The following is a 12,658-nucleotide window of genomic DNA, read 5'->3' on the forward strand; positions in this document are numbered from 1 at the left end:
ACTTATCTCTGCACTAATGTGTACAGCCCTCAGAAACTAGAGGAAAAACTGACAATGCTTAGAAGTCTCTCCAACCTGCAGCATAGATATCCCCTAGCAAAAATGATTTATGGAGGAGATTTTAATATGATCACTTCGCTAACAGAAAAGAAAGGAGGCATCAGGATGCTCAATCGGGATGCAGAAGCTTTCAATAATTTTATCAAAACAACGAAGCTTGTAGACATCATCCCCAAGAGTGGTGCATATACCTAGAACAACAAAAGGGTGGCGATAGGCAAATTGCCTCTAGACTTGACAGATTCTTAATAACATAAAACATTCTCCTTGAAGGGATCACAGTGGATTCGGATATTCTACCAAGTGGAGGTTCTGATCACTGGCCTATAACTATGAACGCGGCCATCCTCGGCACCCCGAGGAACAAACCCTTCAGATTTGAGAAGTTTTGGCTCAGCCATCCGGAGTTCATCTCAAAAATAAAACAATGGTGGAATGAGCCGCTAGAAACTAGGGGAACTAAGATGTACAAACTCCAAGCCAAACTCAAACATATCAAAACCAGGTTAAAGTCCTAGAACCAAGAGGTCTTCGGCAACATATTCAAAGATAAGAAGCTACTGGAGGAACAGTTAGAACAGATTCATAAGGAGTGGCTCCAAGGGGATATCAACCAGGAAGCAATGAACACAGAATAGATACTCATGCAGAAGTGGCAGGCCAGATGCCACCAGGAGGAAACCTTGTGGAAGCAAAAATCCTGAATCCAATGGCTCAAAGAAGGAGAGAAGAATACAAAATTCTTCCATCGCTCAGCCATTGATCACATATGTGCAAATAAAATCATCAGGATGAAGAATGAACAGGGAACCTCTCTACAAACCCATCAGGACATCTCATCCCTCCTCACACATCACTTTGGCTAGATTACTTTGGCGTCAGAAATTAACAGAGAGGCCTATAAGAGATATAATGACCTCCATTCCCAAGCTAATAACAGAAGATAAAAATAAATCTTTGAATCACACGATCACCATGGAAGAGGTGGAATAAGTAGTGTGAGATATGCCCAATGGAAAGGCTCCAGGACCGGATGGCTTTACCATCGATTTTTATAAAGCCTGTTGGGAGATAGTCAGTGTGGAAGTTTGGGAGGTGGTGGAAGATTCCCGGCAATCCTCGTCCATCCTCAAATCCCTCAACTCAACCTTCATAACCCTTATACCAAAAGAGGAGGAAGCAAACACACCCTCGAAGTTTCGCCCGATTGCATTGTGCAATGTTCTTTACAAGATTATCTCTAAAGTCATAGCCAACAGGCTGAAGCCAATTCTTCTTGGGATAATATCGGAAGAGCAATTGGGCTATGTGGAGGGACGACAAATAATGGATAATATACTACTAGCTCAAGAGATGATTCATACTCTTCAATCTCGGAAAAAAGCTGGCATGCTCATGCAGCTGGACCTTTCAAAATCCTATGATAAAGTCAGCTAGAGTTACTTGGAGGCCATACTGGAGGCCCTTGGTTTTGTTGAGAGCTGGATAAAATGGATTCTAGCCCTAATCAAGTCTACCAAATTCTCCATCCTGGTTAACGGAGCTCCCACAGCCCCGTTCGCTCCCACCAGAGGTATTCGTCAAGGAGATCCTTTATCCCCCTTTCTATTTGTTATATTAATGGAAGGTCTAAGCCGTATTATCAAAAGTGTGAAAGAGGCAAACTTAATTCAGGGCCTCCAACCCTTGCCCTCCTGCCCTGCTACCACCCACCAGCAGTTTGTTGATGATACTATGCTTCATGGCACCCCCACGATTCGAGAGGCTCAAGGCTTCAAAGCCATTCTCAAGCGTTTCAGCAAAGCCTCAAGTATGGACCTAAATCTTACTAAATCCTCCATTTTCTTTTTCAACACTTACCTCACGGTCCAGAAAAATCTTTCCAGAATCCTCGGGTTCAAGAGGCGAAACCTTCCTTCAAGATACCTAGGAATTCCTCTTACTGACAAACCATGGCAAAAGAGTCATTGGGAGAAAATGCTATCCAATTTGAAGAAATGCAGCAAGCATTGGACCCACAAAGCCCTTAACTTTGTAGGCCGACTTGTCCTCACTAAAGTTTTCCTTCAGGCCATCCCTCAGTACATGCTCTCCGTTCTTCGCGCCCCTAAAGGAGTTCTTCAGAAAATAAGACTCATCCATAAAGCCTTCCTTTGGTTGGGAAACTCTGACAAGTAGAAATGGTCCTTAGTGGCTTGGGAGAAAATATGCAAACCCAAGCTCCTAGGTGGGTTAGGCCTACAAGACCCATACACCATCCTGTGGAGCCAAGCTATGGTGGTGGTGGGTGAAGGAACTGAACACCCTCTAGGCCAAACATTGGAAAGCTAAGTATGCAGACAATTGTAGCCCTCAAAATCTGATTAGAATCCAGGAACCTCTAGAAGGCTCCCCAATCTGGAATTTAGCGAGAGCCAATCGAAGCATAATACAAGAGCATAGTTTTTGGGAAGTCTAGAATGGTAAAACTTCTCTTTTTTGGGAGGATGCCTGGCAACAATTGCCCAAACTTGAATGCCCTAATTATCTCACAATACAAAGAAGGCACCAGGAGCAAGGAAAGCTAACAGTGGAACATTATTGGAGACCTGACACAATGAACCAGCCATGGAAACAATGGATCTCCAACGGCACCCTTCATTCAGCAGAAATGGATAACAACCCGATGTCTCTGCAAACGAATCTTCTTAAAAGGAAAATCTACAGCACTTAGGATGCAGATCAACTGCGATGGGGCAAGCTCGAAGGGGGAACCTTCACACTAAAAGAGGCAAGATCTTACATAGAAGGAAGGGACCAAGAAGAAAAATTCAATTGGCACAACAAGGTCTGGGATGCAGACCTATGGCTGAAGATTAAAACCTTCCTGTGGCTCCTGATGCATCGTAGAACCCTCACCTGGGGGGACCTAAGAAAAAAAGGTTTCATAGGCCCCTCACGCTGCCCCCTCTGTGAAAATGAGGAGGAATCAATGAATCACCTCCTTAATGAATTTGAATGGACCAACAAACTGTGGAATTGGATGGAGACAATCTTTAAGAGCACAGACAGAAACAGAAATTCAATACAGGAATGCATAGCAAATTAGAGAATCAATTATTCCAAGTCTCGAATAGTTAACACTTTATGGAAATTAACCCCTGGTTTCTTAGTTTAGTCAACATGGAAAGAATGGAACAGAAGAGTTTTTCAGAACGAAGCCAAATCTATAGAGATTATTAAAGCAAATATCCTATAAAACATGAGGGAAATGGCTCTTACCAGGTGTAAAGTGGAATAGGATACTAAACCATCTGTTACTAACATACAAATTATGCAGGTGTTTGGAATAGCTGCAAGTACTTCATCCATTTTGTCTGCACAACAACCTCGACAAGCCCCCTCCATAACCTCTTGGCAACACCCTCAACCAGGTTTTCACAAACTGAACTTTGATGGGCCTCTCGGGGCAACCCTGGCCCTGCGGGCCTAGGAGGTGTCCTTCGTAACCACAAAGGCGAAATTCAACATATCTTCAGTCAATCTATGGGAGAGGCTACCAACAATGAAGTGGAATTCGCAGCATTAGAGCAGGGACTCCGGATACTAATTCGCTTGGGAACAAGGGCTACTGTTGTAGAAGGGGATTCACTACTGGAAATTAATGCAGCGAGGAAATTACAGAAGGGATCGAGACCTAGAAAGGTTACGAAGCACTGGAGGCTAGCCAAAGTTATAGAGCTCATTGTAGAGCACCTCTCAATCCTCGACAGATTCATTGTGAAGATAGTGAGATGGACTGCAAATGCTGTAGTGGATTGCCTAGCGAACTATGGGGTCAATCATCAAAATACATACCCGGACACCTGCTAGCAAGATGTAACATGCGAAGAGCTTCGTGCCAAGTGTTTACAACTTTCAAGGCACGACATTCTAAACAGGGGGGAGGGGTTGAGCAGTACCATGGTACCGTTCATCAATAATGCATGAGGATAGCCATTAATGGACATTCCCTGGGTCATTATGCCCCAAGAGAAAGAGAAAGCAACAAACCCAAGGGGTGGATAATATTCAAATATTCTTATTAATTTCACACATCATACATCTATCTAGAATCTTGTCTAATATATCTATCTATCTAGAATCTTTTCTTTCCATACATCTATCTATCAAGAATCTTGTCTTTTAATTTAAAAAAAATTGAAGAAATTTTTGAAAACCTTGATTACCACTATTCTACCAAAAAAAAATTCAAACACTCCCAAAATTAGATTTTATTCATTTAAATATATTGTTAAATAAATAAATTATTAATTATTTACTTTCATGAGTGAAAATGTTTAAAAGAATAGACCACGATATCTGCCTTCCACCCAAATGATTTTATGAACTCTTTAGGGAAGCAAATGAATTATTTTGATAATTTAAATAAGTAAATCAGATTTTAAAGACTAATATTTATTATGATCGATGTAAAAATGAGTGTTTATCATAATTGGATTATGTCCAGGTTCTATTTCGATATAGAGAGTCGAAATATTTATATAGATACTACAGAAAACTATTAGAAATTTGAATTTTTTTACAAAAAAAATATCAAATATTTTATACATTTCACATTATTAACTATTCAGATTCACTAAAGTTTTTAAATGTTAAGATAAATGTTTATATTTAAAACTTCCCCTAAACAGGAAATGCCAGAGAAAGGATTGGAACAGAATTTAAGCAAAGATCCGAGCAAAAGAGGCAGGAAAACAGGGAAGGAGAGTATGCAGAATCTGACTAACACATACTACAAGGAACACCGCCTGAGGTGAAAGCAATAATCTCTGAATGGTAAAGAGAATTAAACACTAACATCGAAAATCAAGAGATCGAAGTAGAGGAATGGGAAACAATTATCAAAGACCCAGGGAATACCAGAGGATGCCAAACTTTGTTCCGCCAAATTATCGAGCAGTATTGGGTCATGAAAAACATCTTGGCCCACGCTATGACAACCTATAAGGAAAGAGAAGACCGAGTGGAGTATAGACTAACTGAGGCAAGTATGAAGGTCCTGCAAAGGCAGATGCAATCTCTCCAATTGCAGTTGTATCACAACAACCTCACTGGATTGAACAAAGCCTTCAAAATATGATGAGAAGCGAAGTCCCGAGTTCAAGCGCAAAAGCCCCAGCCCCTGTGGATTCATGAGATGAATGAAGCAGAAGTTTCAGTATAATTTTGTCTCTATGATGACTAGCATTTGCTTTTTTAACAAGAATTATATAGTTGATAAAGTTATCAATGTAGTATGGATGGTAAGGAAAACTCTTTTTAAATTTTGGATTGGGTGTCTATATGATGACTAGCATTTACTTTTTTAACAAGAATTATATAGTTTATAAAGTTGCCAATGTAGCATGGATGGTAAGGAAACTCTTTTTAAATTTTGGACAGGGTTCGATGCAGTAAGGTGGCCAAAAGACCTAGTTTCCTGCGAGCAGGTTGAGGCCACCTGCAATTTTGTAGAAATCATACTTATTTTCATGAAATATCAATAGAAAAAGGATCCTACCAAGCTTACAAAAAAACAAAAAACAAAAAAAATTATGAATCCCTTGAATTTGATTAATTAATAACCATTAATATAAAGTTTATATATATATATATATATATATATATATATATATATATATATATATATATATATATATATATATATATATTAATATATTATTATGGTTAATTAATTAATATTAATATTAATATTTATTAATTAATAATTATTAATAATAATAAGTAATAACCATAATTATTTTAAAATTATTATAATAATAATTTATTAACATTATAATTATAATTATAATTAAATATTAATACAAATTAATAATTATTTTCAATTATAATAATAATATTTGTATCAAAATAGTTATTATTATTATTATTCAACTATGATAATTTTAGGGTTTAAAATATTAATTCCTAGGTTTATAAAGCTCTTGTTTTTTTAATATTGATGTGTTGGATTGCTTGATCGTTTAGGTTTATAATATGTATGTCTTGGGTTTACTAAATCTTCGGATTTATAGTATTAAATTTTTGGGTTTATTAGTTTCATGGATTTATAATATTAATAATTCCTTAAGTTTATAATTTGATCCCTTGGGTTCAAAATGTTAATTAATAAGTTTTATTAATCCAATGTGTTTTAAATATTGATTCATTGGATTTGTTGATTCTTTTGGTTTATAATATTTATCCCTGGATTTACTAATGCATTGGGTTTATAATATAAAATGATTGGGTTTATTAATCACTTTGGTTTATAATATTGATAATTTATTTAATCTCTTTGGTTTATTAGTTTTTTGAATTTAAAATATTAATTCTTATAGGTTATTAATATCTTGAGATCAATAATTAAAACACAAAGAAGAATCAATAAACCCTAATGTTTAATATATTGGGATTTAAACCCTAAAGTTTTTAATACTAAACCCTAGAGTTTCAATTTTATAATATATTATTATATTAAATATATTTTAGTTTAATATATAATCTATCTATAGTTGATACTATTAATATACTCTAAGTAAATATATAATAATTATTGATGATAATATAATGGCAATATAACATGGTCAAGATAAATACACATTATTAATAATAATTAAATGTTATTATTATGTTATATGTGAATTATATTTTAGTTTTAAATATAACTATTAATATATTAGCAAAATTTTATGGAACAACTAATATTAAATTAGTAAAAAGATAATGTTACTATTATTATATAAATAAAAAATAATATGGTTATTATTATTTATATATTTATTAATAATGAGAAATAGTTAGCCTTAACAAATTACACCTAACAATTATTAATGTGGTCGGTGGTGGATATACGTCTATTCTAGTATATCAACCACATTGGTAAATGTGAATGTAGATGTGTTTCATATAAAACTATTGGCTTATATCAACCATATTAGTAAATGTGGTTGTGCTAGTTATATATACAATTATATTTTGTTTTATTATAAAATTATATTTTTATTTATTATAAAATATTTTGAAATAAAATAATCTTTTAAATATTAATATTTCAATAGAAAAATAAAATGAATAAATTATCTATATATATATGAATGAAATATTTACCCCTCCCCAAAAAAACCTCAAAACCTGGAGTCATGTAAAACATTCACACTGGACTAGGGATAGAACATCAAGAAGCAAATGTTAAATTTCAATATTATACAGGAGTTGTATTTAGTGTGACTTTTTGGACTTTCTCATCCCGAAAAACTGTGAAATCTTGATTTGTGTTATTTAAACTGGTTTTTTTTACTATATATAGATTAATCATGGTGAAAATCCCCTAGAACACTTTGATTGTGCAACTGTTACCCAAGGGGGGATAATATTCAAATATTTTTATTAATTTCACACATCATACATCTATCTAGAATCTTGTCTAATATATCTATCTATCTAGAATCTTTTCTTTTCATACATCTATCTATCAAGAATCTTGTCTTTTAATTTAAAAAAATTGAAGAAATTTTTGAAAACCTTGATTACCACTATTCTACCAAAAAAATTCAAACACTCCCAAAATTAAATTTTATTTATTGTTAAATAAATAAATTATTAATTATTTACTTTCATGAGTGAAAACGTTTAAAAGAATAGACCACGATATCTGCCTTCCACCCAAATGATTTTATGAACTCTTTAGGGAAGCAAATGAATTATTTTGATAATTTAAATAAGTAAATCAGATTTTAAAGACTAATATTTATTATGATCGATATGAGTGTTTATCATAATTGGATTATGGCCAGGTTCTATTTCGATATAGAGAGTCGAAATATTTATATAGATACTACATTTAGAAATTTGAATTTTTTTTAAAAATAATATCAAATATTTTATACATTTCACATTATTAACTATTCAGATTCACTAAAGTTTTTAAATGTTAAGATAAATGTTTATATTTAAAACTTCCCCTAAACAGGAAATGCCAGGAAAAAAGATGAAAGGATTGGAACAGAATTTAAGCAAAGATCCGAGCAAAAAAGGCAGGAAAACAGGGAAGGAGAGTATGCAGAATCTGACTAACACATACTACAAGGAACACCGCCTGAGGTGAAAGCAATAATCTCTGAATGGTAAAGAGAATTAAACACTAACATCGAAAATCAAGAGATCGAAGTAGAGGAATGGGAAACAATTATCAAAGACCCAGGGAATACCAGAGGATGCCAAACTTTGTTCCGCCAAATTATCGAGCAGTATTGGGTCATGAAAAACATCTTGGCCCATGCTATGACGACCTATAAGGAAAGAGAAGACCCAGTGGAGTATAGACTAACTGAGGCAAGTATGAAGGACCTGCAAAGGCAGATGCAATCTCTCCAATTGCAGTTGTATCACAACAACCTCACTGGATTGAACAAAGCCTTCAAAATATGATGAGAAGTGAAGTCCCGAGTTCAAGCGCAAAAGCCCAGCCCCTGTGGATTCATGAGATGAATGAAGCAGACGTTTCAGTATAATTTTGTCTCTATGATGACTAGCATTTACTTTTTTAACAAGAATTATATAGTTGATAAAGTTTTCAATGTAGTATAGATGGTAAGGAAAACTCTTTTTAAATTTTGGATTGGGTGTCTATATAATGACTAGCATTTACTTTTTTAACAAGAATTATATAGTTTATAAAGTTGCCAATGTAACATGGATGGTAAGAAAACTCTTTTTAAATTTTGGACAAGATTAGATGCAATAAGGTGACCAAAAGCGCACGAGGAAAGCAGTGATGCTTTTTGTGATGCTTTGAGTTGACATCAGCACCAATTTTTCTATAATACCTTACAAATCATTAAAATAAAAATCACTGGTTCATATGAAGTGCGAATTCATTTAATCTTATTGTCGAAATGCTTCCGATAGGAAAATTGGCATTTTTCTTAGTTGAGCTGTGTTTGCTTCACGCATAATGATAAATGCTATATATTTTACATTTCCTCTTTGACCGGGGATATACAGTTAATTAATATATATTTTACATTTCCTCTTTGACCGGGGATATACAGTTAATTATTTATTTATTTTAGTTGTTTAGGAAGGTATAGGAATTGTGTTGATGTCTAAAAGTGGTTAGAATTTGGGGAAAAATATTTCAAAATTTTTTGTAAAGGTAGTGTTTGAATCATATTTTTATTGTGGAAATGAACAGTACCATCAAAAACTTCTACAGCACTTAAAATCTTAGAATTTAACAACTATAACTTAGATTTACAAAAATCTCTACCAAATTTTCTCAAAATATAATTGGATGTTACTTTAAAAACAAAAAACAATCTCATTAGACTAGAGCTATTTTTTTTCTAATATTATTTTCCCATTGCCATTATTTATGACGGGCATGGCAACATCTCTGTATAAACGGGCCAGTGGTTTCAATCTGATTCCGCCAAAGTTGTGGCCACTTCAACCTCTCACGGCATGGCTTGTATTTAATTTTAATCTGCAGATACCACCCAATATTATTGAAAATCAGATATACGCATATTACACTAATTTTTTACCACTCATATTTTCCTAAAGAAATGGAAGGTTCAATTCACCTGCCTCATTAAATAGAAAATGTTAAGAAAACACCAACCCTAATCGTCACGCGCATTTTTCTTCTTCCTATTGCCTGTAGCGATGGGGATAAAAATTTTGATGATACTGAATTTTTTTTTTTAAATTCAAACACTCTATAAATCAAATTTCATTCATTTTATTTTTTCACCTTATTTGACTGTCCGGCTGAATTTTTGATATTGAAAATAAGTAAATTATTAATTATTTATTTTTATATAATGTTATAAGTGAAAACGTTTAAAAGAATAGACCACGACATTCCAATATATGCCTTCCACCCAAATGAATTAAAGAACTTTTTAAGGAAGCAAATGAATTACTTTGATGAAGCAAGTTAATTTAAACAAGTAAACCAGATTTTAAAGACGAAATGAATTTAAGAACTTTTTATGGAAGCAAATGAATTATTTTGATGAAGCAAGTTAATTTAAACCAGTAAACCAGATTTTAAAGCCGAAATGACTTTATGAACTTTTTAAGGAAGCAAATGAATTATTTTGATGAAGCAAGTTAATTTAAACAAGTAAACCAGATTTTAAAGCCGAAATGACTTTATGAACTATTTAAAGAAGCAAATGAATTATTTTGATAAAGCAAGTTAATTTAAATAAGTAAACCAGATTTTAAAGACTAATATTTATTATGATCGATGTAGAAATGAGTATTTATCATAATTGGATGATGGCCACGTTCTATTTCGATATAGGGAGCACATCTGGATGGAAACATTTGCATTTGCGTTGCTAGACACATCTACCATCTGATAAATTGAAGTGTCGTAAGGAACACGTTAAAATTTCCATAAATTCTATTTAACGTCATTGCGTTGCGAAAATATTTTGTGTCTGAAATGAAACAATCATTAACTCGAATATTTTATTTATATTATCAATAATGTGGATGCAAGCAAATATATCGCATACTCATGAGTATGATTCAACTCTCATCGAGATATATATATATATATATATATATATAGAACTCTAATCATATATAGAGACCCATGAATTGAATTATTGGAAAACCATGGATTGAATTATGGAAAATCATACAGATGAAGCATTAGGTCTTGGAAAACCATTAACACACACACCCATCCTTAATTATGAGGTTGAGGTTGCGTGGCAAAATTTATTTCAGATAATGAACAGACCATAGCAAAAAGGTAATTAGGACTAAAGTAGAGGAACAAGTTTGACGTCATCAAGCACCGGACCGCAGGGGGCACCAGAGTCATCCCTCCCGATGAACTCACTCCTGAAGGCTATACGAGTAGTATCCCAATGACGGTTAACGTATTCGAAGGTAGCAGTGGTGAAGCCTCCAGTCCCGTTGGACGTGTAAGGAACCCTGAACTTCTCCTCACCGTTAGAAGCTTCCACCACCATGGCTCCCTTGCATCCGTTGCCAGCATCTCCCACAGCAAAACTCAAGCGGTGCTTGGCCCCGTACTGTACGAACCTGGACTGGTACAGCACACTTTCCATAAGTTCCACTGCCCTGCTGCCCTGCGGAACCCTGAAGTGGGCAGAATCTATGTACTTGGCGGGTTTAACGGAGGCGATCCGCCAGGCGGGAAGGGGAGATTCAAGAGAATAGAAGTTGTTGTGCTCTGGGTAAACGAGGATGCCGTTGGTGCCGTTGAGGAAGTCGGATGGCCCCACTTCAAAGTCTCCGTTCCACAACATATTTTCTTTTACATCTTTTACATAATTCTTTGACAATTCTTTGATGCCCACGCCATCAATGAGGGGCCCGCAATTGGGATGCTGCAAATTCTTATCCGGATTGCGGAATATGAGCTGGTGGGTGTCATGCATAGCTGTGAATGTCCAAGCATAACTATTCAACCGGCTTCTTTCCATGGGAACAAATTGGGGTTCGTAGGGTACCACAGTCACATTCAGTGACTGCGTTTCTGCGCATGTGCTGCCCGCGCTGAAAGAAAGGGAGTAAAGCGATTCCTTCTTGAGGCCCTGAATCCTCTGGGATACCTTCCCAACGTTTCCCAATATCACCGCGGATCCGTTTTTGGGAAGAACCAGATTCAGCACTGTGTTGTTGTTGTTATCATCTTGGGATGATGCAGACACATATTCTACAACACCCTTCGTCTCCCACTTTGGTAATGAATTGGGAGCTACGATCACGTTGCGCACCATTGTCCCTGGAGGAGGAGCCTCCTCGAAATCTCCATTCGGGATCAAACCTAATAGTAAATACAAATCAAATAAAAACCAAGTTGAAATCAGATCATTTCTCCATTTCTATAGTCCAAAAATAATTACACCATTTCTGTATGGAAAAACAGCACTCAAATACCGCATATAGACATTTGTTCAATGTAGTAACATCAGCAGCAACCCAAAATCCACTAGATTGACATTATGAGAATTTAATATACTAAAAAAATATCTGAGCATATTTATTTTTGCAAAAACCAACTTACCATCTTCCGCGCTTGCCAAGCTCCAAAACAAACAAGGAAGAAAACAAACAATGCAGAGTGATACCCCTGATTTCCACATGTTCACAAATCAACACAATACCGATACTCAATTAGAACAGATCTAAAAGAAGTGATATTGAGATAAAACCCAAATCCTATTTATATAAAATTTGAGACTTCCCACCCTCTTTTTAATATTAAAATAATGATATTTTTCAACTGTTTTAATATAAAAATAATAATACTTTTTAACTCTTTTTAATAATAAAATAATCATTTCATTTTCACTATTTAAAAAATAATAATAACTAGCCATATATCACATTAAATTATGAGTATAAAACCATTTAACCCTCAAGAGTAATGGTTAATGTTTAGTTATATATAAATATATAACGGTCCTTTTGTTAAATAATTATTATTATTTACCTTCTTCCAATAAGGTTTGAGAGATTAAATTATTTGATGTGTTTATTTTTTAGATTTGAGTTGGTTAAAACTTAGTTATATGTATTAAAA

At 34.5% G+C, this 12,658-nt stretch overlaps 1 pseudogene; it reads right to left on the minus strand.

The window, feature by feature from the left end:
* Window positions 1-10,865: 10,865 nt before the first annotated feature.
* Window positions 10,866-11,852, minus strand: LOC149169302 (BIIDXI-like protein At5g11420 pseudogene; annotated as a pseudogene).
* Between the last annotated feature and the right edge of the window lie 806 nt (window positions 11,853-12,658).

Source organism: Pinus tabuliformis, chromosome 4_2 (genome assembly GCF_031772625.1).
Source record: "Pinus tabuliformis cultivar Carrire ecotype Pingquan chromosome 4_2, CPIR1, whole genome shotgun sequence".
Classification (NCBI taxonomy): Eukaryota; Viridiplantae; Streptophyta; class Pinopsida; order Pinales; family Pinaceae; genus Pinus; species Pinus tabuliformis.